Source organism: Lissotriton vulgaris, chromosome 2_1 (assembly GCF_964263255.1).
Source record: "Lissotriton vulgaris chromosome 2_1, aLisVul1.2, whole genome shotgun sequence".
NCBI classification, from domain to species: domain Eukaryota; kingdom Metazoa; phylum Chordata; class Amphibia; order Caudata; family Salamandridae; genus Lissotriton; species Lissotriton vulgaris.
The window spans coordinates 622,192,096-622,203,264 of NC_141687.1; the positions used below are offsets into that span (position 1 = coordinate 622,192,096).

At 60.0% G+C, this 11,169-nt stretch overlaps 3 pseudogenes; all 3 read right to left on the bottom strand.

Moving 5' to 3' along the window:
* Positions 1–935: 935 nt before the first annotated feature.
* On the bottom strand, positions 936–3,682 carry LOC147730868 (28S ribosomal RNA; annotated as a pseudogene).
* A 390-nt stretch (positions 3,683–4,072) lies between these two features.
* On the bottom strand, positions 4,073–4,207 carry LOC147730869 (5.8S ribosomal RNA; annotated as a pseudogene).
* A 381-nt stretch (positions 4,208–4,588) lies between these two features.
* On the bottom strand, positions 4,589–5,658 carry LOC147730870 (18S ribosomal RNA; annotated as a pseudogene).
* Between the last annotated feature and the right edge of the window lie 5,511 nt (positions 5,659–11,169).

Genomic DNA, 11,169 nt, shown 5'->3' on the forward strand with positions numbered 1-11,169 from the left:
TTGGGTACTTCCAATAAGTGACTTTTTTGTGTAGTCACTTTTCTTTGTTACTACATCTTCGCTGACCTCGTACACATCGGGTAGATTTTCAAAGTTTGCTGTACCAATGTCATTCTTGGCTGAGGAGGCCACAAACTCTATGGATTTGCTGAGGTCTATTGTTGTGTCTTCTGCTACGGAGGCTGAACTATGGCCTATATCGTGATCTGAATCGTTTTTGTTTGTTGCATTGTTTGAAGCAGGTGCTGGTTTGTCAAATTCGGTGAGGAGGTTAATGACTTCTGGGAAAGACAGCACCTCCTTATGCCATCTTAACGGGGTTTTTATTCTCCAGGAACTACCCCATCTGGAATTGGGTTTGTTTGCTTCGCCATTTCTCACTATCACGCTCGCTGCCATGATAGAACCTGGTATGGCCTGTCTCTATATGCTTATCTACGCAGAGTCTAGCACTACAGAGGCAGTTATCGGCGGGACCACTGGGAGGTAAAGGCCACTACAACCTAGAATAGGTTAAGAGAGTCATAGTTACTCCCGGCGTTAACCCGCGCTTCATTGAATTTCTTCACTTTGACATTCAGAGCACTGGGCAGAAATCACATCATGTCAACATCCGCCTTGGGCCTTTGGGATGTTTTGTTTCAATTAAACAGTCGGATTCCCCTGGTCTGCACCAGTTCTAAGTCAGCTGCTAGGCGCCGGCCGAAGCAGAACACCGGCCCGCGCCCCCGGGGAGGTGGCATGGGGAGAGGTGACCATCGCAGCTGGGGCGAGCCACAGTAAGGGCCCGTCTCGTGCCCAGAGTCGCCAGCACCCCGGATGGAGGTGCCTCGTCCAGCCTGGGTGCGTGCCCAGCCCGCTCCCCAGCCCGACCGACCAAGCCCTTAGAGCCAATCCTTATCCCGAAGTTATGGATCTGACTTGCCGACTTCCCTTACTTACATTGTTCACCTTGGAGACCTGCTGCAGATATGGGTACGGCCAGGCGCGAGATTTATAACATCTCCCCCGGATTTTCAAGGACCAGCGCGAGCTCACCGGATGCCGCCGGAACCGCAACGCTTTCCAAGGCTCGGGCCCCTCTCTCGGGGCGAACCCATTCCAGGGCGCCCTGCCCTTCACAAAGAAAAGAAAACTCTCCCCAGGGCTCCCACCGGCTTCTCTGGGATAGTTTGCGTTACCGCACTGGACGCCGCGAGGGCGCTCGTCTCCGCCACTCTGGGTTCGGGGATCTGAACCAGACTCCCTTTTGATCGGCTGAGGGCAACGGAGGCCATCTCCCTTCCGAACAGTGCTCACCCATCTCTTAGGACCGACTGACCCATGTTCAACTGCTGTTCACATGGAACCCTTCTCCACTTCGGCCTTCAAAGTTCTCGTTTGAATATTTGCTACTACCAATTACAACAAGGAGCTAAGGGTATAAGGAACAGGTTGTCCCCCTTTAACCATAACATGCACAACACAGGACCTGTTCCTACGGTGAGTGTACTCCTCCTAATCCTGGCCAACCAATAACATTATTGAGTTGGAGCAACGGCTATCAATTTAGCCATCTTATCTTACTAGATCAGGGTCACCCTTTCACAATTAGACCATCAGTTAAAAATTGGTTGCGCTGTTTTCACTGTGACAACTCTTTCTCAACCCTCCCGTCCCCCAAAGGACTATCTGGAGTGAAAGGAGAGAAGAGATGGACAGAAAAAAGTGTGGGAAGGGAGTGATGGAGCCTCACGAAGTAGCACCATAGAGGCTAGCAGGATAATACTCGCCTGCTGCCTAGGTTCTCATCATCAGCATCCACCACTACAAACAAAAGTGATAGTGTACAAAGAAAAAGGAAAAAAGTGTAGGTGCTAGGGAGACAGTGCCTGTCCATGCACCAAGACTGGTGTACTGCAGGTCTGGACCCCAAGTGAGGTGTGTGGTGAAGCCGCTGCTCCAACTCAATAATTTTATTGGTTGGCCAGGATTAGGAGGAGTACACTCACCGTAGGAACAGGTCCTGTGTTGTACATATTTGCTACTACCACCAAGATCTTCACCTGCGGTGGCTCCACCCAGGCCCTCGCCCGGGCTTCCGTGCTCACCGCAGCGGCCCTCCTACTCATCGAGGCTTAGCCCCCGCGGCTCTCAGCGACGGCTGGGTATGGGACAGACGTTCCAGCGCCATCCATTTTCAGGGCTAGTTGATTCGGCAGGTGAGTTGTTACACACTCTTTAGCGGATTCCGCCTTCTATGGCCACCGTCCTGCTGTCTATATCAACCAACACCTTTTCTGGGGTCTGATGAGCGTCGGCATTGAGCCCCTTAACCCAGCATTCGGTTCATCCTGCAGAGCCAGTTCTGCTTACCAAAAGTGGCCAACTAGGCATTCACATTCCATGCCTGGCTCCACGCCAGCGAGCCCGGCTTCTTACCCATTTAAAGTTTGAGAACAAGTTGAGATAGTTTCGGGCCCAAGACCTCTAATCATTCGCTTTAGCAGATCAAACTGGGGGCTCCGAGCGCCAGCTATCCTGAGGGAAACTTCGGAGGGAACCAGCTACGAGATGGTTCGTTTAGTCTTTTGCCCCTATACCCAGGTCGGACGACCGATTTTCACGTCTGGCTTCCCACTGCCCAGGCATAGTTCACCATCTTTCGGGTCCTATCATGCATGCTCATGCTCCACCTCTCCGACGGAGCGGGCGAGACGGGCCGGTGGTGCTCCCGCCACTGGGAACGCGGCAGGATCACACCTCAGCCGGTGGGCGCCGGCCCGCACCTTCATTGCACCACAGGGTTTCGCTCGGCCCTCCGACTCGCGCATGTGTTAGACTCCTTGGTCCGTGTTTCAAGACGGGTCGGGTGGGTAACAGACATCGCTGCATACCCCTGGCGCCCGCCGTGGGCCTCCTAGCCCGGCGGCGCGACGCGGTCGGGGCTCACTGAGAACAGTCCGCCCCAATCGACAGTTGTGCCGGGAGCAGGGGGCCCCGTCCCGCCTTCAGGCTCCCCCGAGGGGCGGCTGGAGACGGCTGCCCGGGGAGGGCGCGGAGGAGGTCGAATCTCCCTCGGCCCCACAGACACGGCGAAGCTGCTGCCAGGGGGGCTGTAACCCCGTCCACCCGAGCGGAGGGCCACCTGCCACCCCAAAGCCTTCCCAGCCGACCCAGGGCCGGTCGCGGCGCACCGCCGTGGAGGAAATGTGCCCTGCGGGGGCCGCAGAGGGGATCCGGAACTTCCGGGCCACCGACCTTCCCGCCGCGTTGAATCCTCCGGGTGCACTGCACGGACCCCACCCGTTTACCTCTCGACAGTTTTACGCCCTATTGAACTCTCTCTTCAAATTTCTTTTCAACTTTCCCTTACGGTACTTGTTGGCTTTCGGTCTCGCGCCCGTATTTAGCCTTAAATGGAGTTTACCACCCGCTTTGGTCTGCATTTCCAAGCAACTTGACTCCGAGAAGACCTGATCCCGGTGCGCCGGGGTCCTCTACCGGCCTAACACTGTCCGCGGTGTGAGCCTCGATCAGAAGGACTTGGGCCCCCTGAGCGACGCTGGGGAGTCGGTCTTCTGTATGCCACATTTCCCGCGCCCGGGCGGGGATTCGCCGCTGGGCTCTTCACTCACCGTTTCTGGGGGAATCCTGGTTAGTTTCTTTTCCTCCGCATAGTAATATGCTTAAATTCACCGGGTCGCCACGTCTGATCTGAGGTCGTAGTCGGAAGGTCTGTAGGCCAGGCCCCCCTGCCGGAGAAGGGGGTGCCTGGTGTCCCGGCAGCGCGCCCTTTTTCCCCGGATCACATCTGGAAGGGTTTCACCCTCCCCGGGAAGCCGGCTGCAGAGGTGGGCGCTTGAAGCGTGTGCACGCGGGCAGCCGGTGGTACACCACAGACAGCCACGCCGGGCCCCTTTCTTGGGGGCCAGGCGCGCCAGCGGCATACCTCAGTGGCAGGACCCGGCGAGGGACCCTGCCACGGGCGATCGGGGGTCTGACCTTGTGGGGGGACGAAGGGGAAGCGGAGCTAACCTTGCGACGGCCGAAGCCGCGTCCCAGAGAAGCCCTGGGGCAATTGACGATCGAGCGACCCTCAGACAGGCGTTGCCCCAAGGTGCGTTCGAAGTGCCGATGATCAATGTGTCCTGCAATTCACACTAATTCTCGCAGCTAGCTGCGTTCTTCATTGACGCGCGAGCCGAGTGATCCACCGCCAAGAGTCACAGGTAACTTTTCGAAAACGTTCACCAACTTGCAGGAGAGGCGGGAGGATGGCGATGCCGTCAGTCTGCCGCCCGTACAGCCGGGCGCCCAAAAAAACCCATTTCCACCCATCCACGGGCGAGGAAGGGGGCTCCCGGTGCAACGGAAGCAGGCAGCCCCACAGCTGCCGGTCCCTCCCGGGGTAACCGGGAGGGAGCCGTGCGGGTCTTAAAACCCCTTGGCCCGGCTGCACGGGTCCAGGCCAAACCGGGTACCTGGCAACGAGGGAGAGTCGCTCCACCTGCACGTCAGCCGTCTGTCACCGGGCGGACCGAGCCATGCTGGCGGGCGGGCGATCGGCCCACCCCACCCTTTGCCCGGGTCGGAGGCGACGGAAGGGAAGAGCCAGGCGGATCGCTAGTCTGCATCGTTTATGGTCAGAACTACGACGGTATCTGGTAGTCTTCGAACCTCCGACTTTCGTTCTTGATTAATGAAAACATTCTTGGCAAATGCTTTTGCTTTGTTTCGTTTTGCGCCTTTCCAAGAATTTCACCTCTATCGGCACAATACGAATGCCCCGGCCGTTCCTCTTAATCATGGCCCCAGTTCCGAAAACCAACAAAATGGAACCGGAGTCCTATTCCATTATTCCTAGCTGAAGTATTCAGGCGACCGGCCTGCTTTGAACACTCTAATTTATTCAATGTAAACGCTTCGGACCCCCCGGACACTCAGTCAAGAGCATCAAGGGGCTGCCGAGAGGCAGGGACTGGGACAGGCGGTAGCTCGCCTCGCGGCGGACCGCCAGCTCGATCCCAAGATCCAACTACGAGCTGTTTTTACTGCAGCAACTTTAATATATGCTATAGGAGCTAGAATTACCGCAGCTGCTGGCACCAGACTTGCCCTCCAATGGATTCTCGTTAAAGGATTTAAAGTGGACTCATTCCAATTACAGGGCCTCGAAAGAGTCCTGTATTATTTTTCGTCACTACCTCCCGAGTCGGGAGTGGGTAATTTGCGCACCTGCTGCCTTCCTTGGATGTGGTAGCCGTTTCTCAGGCTCCCTCTCCGGAATCGAACCCGGATTCCCCCCTACCCGTGATCACCATGGTAGGCACAGAAAGTACCATTGAAAGTTGATAGAGCAGACATCCGAATGTATCGTCGCCGTCACGGGACGTGCGATCAACCCGAGGTTATCTAGAGTCACCAAAGCGGCCGGGCGAGCCCGGATTGGTCTTGGTCTGATAAATGCCCGCATCCCGGGACGTCAGCGCTCGTCGGCATGTATTAGCTTTAGAATTACCACAGTTATCCAAGTAACAGATGGAGCGATTAAAGGAACCATAACTGATTTAATGAGCCATTCGCAGTTTCTCTGTACCGGCCTGTGGTAAATAAATTTACCTACTCATTTTTCCGCATAATTATCATTACAAGACAGCTCATTCAAATGAGAGGCAGAGTCCGTGGTATCTGAGTCATACGGGTTTTAATGGACAAGGAACCTCGAGGTTGGATATCATGTTCCGTCACCACTAGGGTTCGGGAAGGGACAGTCAACGTTTTATTAACATTACACATTATATATAGTAAAGTAACATAATTGAATCCAATACAGTAGGCGTAACAGGTGAAAAGAGCGAGATAAGAACACATGTGCGTAAGAGGAGGCGTGAAAAAGAGGCGTACACATGGGCGTGCACTGTACATGTCAGAGAAACGTCACAAGAATCGTCACATGTGGGTGGATGCATGGAGGAAAATTGCAGGATCAGCAGAAACCCTTAACCCGGATGCGTGCGCAACTAGCATGACGTGAAACTGGGGGGCTTTGACTTTAGCACTAGTGGAGTAGACTGGTGTCTGGAGTGTCAGGGCAACCTGTACCTATAGCATATCTGGTATCTTATGTTTGGAGGATGTAGTGTCTGAAGTAAAAGGTCTCTCGGGCAGGGACCATCCCATACTGAAAGCTAGTGCGTGCATACGTGTCTGGGTGCAACGTGCGGAGCCATGGGCCTACCATGGTAACGGAGCCAGTAAATCACTTGCAAGGAGGACAGAAAAGGCCGGGCCCTATGCTCTGCAGCCAGGAAGCTGTTTACCTATTTCACTAGACTGGAATGTGTTTTCGAGGAGGCTGAGCAGATAACTGTAGGTAAAACATGAACTTGGCAGACAATCCAGGCCGAGCCGGGCACCGCTGCGCTGGCAGGAAGTAAGGCAGAGGTCAGAGATGCGCACAGCTTTCGGAGACAGGAGAGATGAGGCAGAGAGGCCACATTTAAGGGCCTAGTTCGACTGGGCCAGGAAACATGGAGAAAACGTGTGCAGATTTTCAGAAGTGCACCATGTAAAGACGGTGGCACCGTATACCTAGGAACATATCTAACGAGACTTCTTGGTATGGTTGGATAGCTTACATGCTAAGGATGGACGCAAATGTATTTGCGTCTGTCCAACATACACAGAACAGAAGTTACACGACATACATGGAACATGGGTGCATGGATAGGGTGCGAGTGGGGGACACATTGGCTACCTGAAAATTTCTATTACCTCAGGCCGTGTATACTTACACGTGCATGGCTTAATCTTTGAGACAAGCATATGCTACTGGCAGGATCAACCAGGTAGCCGTACCTGATGACGGGTGGGCGGGGCCGTGTGTCCATCTCCCTGATCAGCACATGCTCTCCATCTCTCGGGAGCCTGCCAGGAGAAGGAGCCCACCCACCGGGGCGGGAGGGCTCGCTGGAGGGGTGTGGAGCGGTGCGGTCGCATGGGCACCGGCAGGCCCAGCCGTCTCCCCCGGGAGGGAGAGGCGGGCCGAGGCGCAGCCTGAGCGAGATGCAGGGGTGCCGGAGCCCGGCGGCGGCACACCTCGGAGCAGTCGTTCCGAGCTGCTGTTTAAATGTGCTGGGCAGAGAGGGGCGACTGTGTGGCGCGCGGGTCCTACAGTCCTGCTGGGCTGCAGCATCCGAGGGCCTGGTGCCACCCGACCCCTCCTGCTCGGGTCAGACCACTGGGGGGCACGAGCTGCCGGGGCCACTTGGCCTTCGCTTTGCTGGGTGTAAAGGGCCTCCAGCCAGGCGGCAGGCCCTTGAGTCGGACGGTCTATGCGGGGTGAAAGCTCCTTGCCTGAAACAACAGCTGAGGCTGGCCAAGAAGTCCATCCCTAAACGGACCGAGAGTGCCCAATCGATCAGAGTACAGCCGGGGCCCTTGGTAGAGCAGCAGCCCGGGGGGACTGGGCCCAGGGCCGGATCACCCAACCTGGGCCCCGGCCGGGCCCCTGGACCCAGCCGGGGCTCCCCGGGCCCTCGGGACCCCGTCCTGGGCAACCTGCCACGCGGCAGGGCCCAGGACGGAGCCGGGGGTGGGAAGGCCGCCCTGGCCCCCTGACCCTAAGGGGCCCCTGCCAGAGCTCCTGAACCCAGCCAAGCAAGGGGAGGCTGCCCGGGCACCACAGAACCCCGACCCGGGCCTTTGGCAGTGCAGCAGACCGTGGGGCGGGGCCCAGGGCCGGAGCTCCTGACCAGGGGCCCCTGCCGGGCCCCTGAACCCAGCTGGGGCTCCCAGGCCCAGAGGTGCAGGGGAAGCCTCCCTGGGCCCGCCGGACCCCATTCCGGGCACCCTGCCACGCGGCAGGACCCAGGAAGGAGCCCAGGGTGGGGAGGCCTCCCTCCCCGGGGCCCTCAGGTCCAGGCCGGAGCTCCTGAACCTAGCCAAGCAAGGGGAGGCTGCCCGGGCACACTAGAACCGTTAGGCCGAGAGGAGTCCCAGTGTACCTTGTCCCTATTAATCCAGAGGAAGGATACCCCTCTTTCTGGGAACCTGTGCACACCGCAAGGCTCCGGGGACCCTACGCGCGGACGTGCCTGACTTCCTGGACCCCTGGCTGGGATCCGGGAGGGAAATGGCACCTCATCGGGACTTCCAAGGAAGCCCTGCCATCTGGTCACCCCATAGGAAAGCATATGTGTGCGCCAGATGGCCAAGGGGAGAGGTGCGAGCAGATGGCCGGGACCGAAAGGACTCCCATCTGCACGCCCGAGGCCTTCGTGGTAGGGCTCCCGCCTGCCCACGCAGGGCTCGGGGGCTCGGAGAGACCCCGGCTGCTGGGCCTGAGGCGCAGGTGGGGCTGCTGGTGCTCTCGGGCCCAGACACCCGGGGAAGGACTACCCGGGACCCATGGAGCCCCTCCCGGGCACTTTGCCACGCCGCGGGTCGGAGGAGGAAGCCCCGGATGCCTAGGGAGATGTTGCCCGGGCACAGCCCATCTGGTCCCCGGCAGAGAACCGCTAGCCCAGGCAGGGTGTCCCAGCATACCCTGCCCCTAGTAATCCTAGTATTCCGGAGGAAGGCTACCCCTCTTTCTGGGAAACCACGCGTGACGGAGAGGACCCAGGGGTGCCCGACCTCACGAAGCCCTCGCTGGGATGGGGGAGGCAAATGGTCCCCCATCGGGACTTTCAGGGAAGCCCGGCCATCTGGTCGTCCCATTGGAAAGCATTCGGTGCGACCAGATGGCCGAGGGAAAAGGTGCGACCATTTGGCCGTGACCGAAAATACGCCAATCTGCCTGACCCGAGCCTTTGCTGGAGGGCCCCCGCCTGCCCTTGCTGGGCTCCGGCACGGCAGGGCTCCGGGGCTGCAGGGCTCCGGCGTGCTCTGAAACCACAAGCTGGGCCTCAGGCACGGGGAGAACCACCGGAGATCTCGGGCCCGGACAGAGGACTGCCCGGGACTCATGGAGCCTGTCCCGGGCACTGTGCCATGCCGTGGGCCGGAGCCACCCCGTACAGAGGAGAGGTGTTGTCCCAGCATAGCCTATCTGGTCACCGGCAGCGAACAGCCAGCCCGGGAGGGGTGTCCCATGCATTCCTTGCTCCTAGCAATCCGGAGGAAGCCTCTTTCTGGAAACCTGCGCTCACCGCGATGCTCAGGGGACCCTTGGCACGAACGCGCCCGACCTCCTGGAGCCCTGGCTGGGATCCGGGAGGCAAATGGCACCTCATCAGGACTTCCAGAGAAGCGCTGCCATATGGTCGCCCCATAGGAAAGCATTGGGTGCGACCAGATGGCCGAGATGGGACCGAAAGGACTCCCATCTGCAAGCCCCGAGGCCTTCGCGGTAGGGCTCCCGCCTGCCCACGCAAAGCAGGGCTCAGGGTCTCTCGGGCCGGGACACCCGGGGCAGGACTGCCCGGGACCCATGGAGCCCGTCCCGGGCAGTCGGCCATGCCGTTGGACCTGGAGGAGGGAGCCCTGGACGTCCGGGGAAGGACTGCCCGGGACCCATGGAGCCCGTCCCGGGCAGTCGGCCATGCCGTTGGCCCTGGAGGAGGGAGCCCCGGACGTCCGGGGGAGGACTGCCCGGGACCCATGGAGCCCGTCCCGGGCAGTCGGCCATGCCGTTGGCCCTGGAGGAGGGAGCCCCGGACGCCCGGGGGAGGACTGCCCCAGACCCATGAAGCCCATCCCGGGCACTTGGTCATGCCGTTGGCCCTGGAGGAGGGAGCCTCGGACACCCAGGGAGGTGTTGCCCAGGCATAGCCCATCTGGGCCCCGGCAGAGAACCGCCAGCCCGGGAGGAGTGTCTGGGCATACCCTGCCCCATGTAATCCGGAGAAAGGCTTACCCCTCTTTCTTGGAACCCGTGCGCACCGAGTGACAGAGGAGACCCAGGGCGCGGATGCGCCCGACCTCCTGGAGCCCTCGCTGGGATCGGGGAACCAAATGGCACCTCATCGGGACTTCCAGGGAAACCCGGCCATCTGGTCGCCTCATTGGAAACCATTGGGTGCGACCAGATGGCTGAGGGGGAAAGGTGCGACCAGATGGCCGGGACCGAAGGGACTACCAGCTTCCCACTCTGAGCCTTCGCGGTAGGGCTCCTGCCTGCCCACGCAGAGCAGGGCTCAGGGGCTCTCGGGCCCGGACGCCCAGGGGAGGACTGCCCGAGACCCATGGAGCCCGTGCCGGGCTTTCGGCGATGCCATTGGCTCTGGAGGAGGGAGCCCAGGGGAGGACTGCCCGGGACCCATGGAACCGGGCACTCGGCCATGCCGTTGTCCCTGGAGGAGGGAGCCCCGGACGCCCCGGGGGGAGGACTGCCCGAGACCTATGAAGCCCATGCGGGGCTTCGGCCATGCCATTGGCCCTGGAGGAGGGAGTCTAGGGGAGGACTGCCCGGGACCCATGGAACCCGCCCCGGTCACTCGGCCATGCTGTTGGCCCTGGAGGAGGGAGGCCTGGGGGAGGACTGCCTGGGACCCATGGAACCCGCCCCGGTCACTCGGCCATGCTGTTGGCCCTAGAGGAGGGAGGCCTGGGGGAGGACTGCCCGGGACCCATGGAGCCCGTCCCGGGCACTCTGCCATGCCGTTGTCCCTGGAGGAGGGAGCCCCGGACGCCCAGAGAGGTGTTGCCCAGGCATAGCCTATCTGGTCCCCGGCAGAGAACCGCCAGCCCGGTAGCAGTATCTGGGCATACCCTGCCCATAGTAATCTGGAGAAAGGCTACCCCTCTTTCTTGGAACTCGCGCACACAGAGTGACGGAGGGGACCCAGGGCGCGGAGGCGCCCGACCTCCTGGAGCCCTTGCTGGGATCGGGGAGGCAAATGGCACCTCATCTGGACTTCCAGGGATGACCGGCCATCTGGTAGCCCCATTGGAAAGCATTGCTTGCGACCAGATGGCCGAGGGGAAAGGTGCTACCAGATTGCCGGGCCTGAAAGAACTCCCAGCTGCCTACCCGAGCCTTCACGGGAGGGCTCCCACCCCGCCTGCCTTTGGAGGGCTTGGGGGGCTCGCGGGCTGCAGGGCTCAGGGGGGCTCCGAAACACCACGCTGGGCCTCAGACATCAGACATGAGGAGGCCCGCAAGCGCTCCTGGGGCCCAGCCGCCCGAGAGAGAGGACTGTCCGGGAGCCTTGCAGGTCTCCGGGGCTCTGCACCAGGGAACCT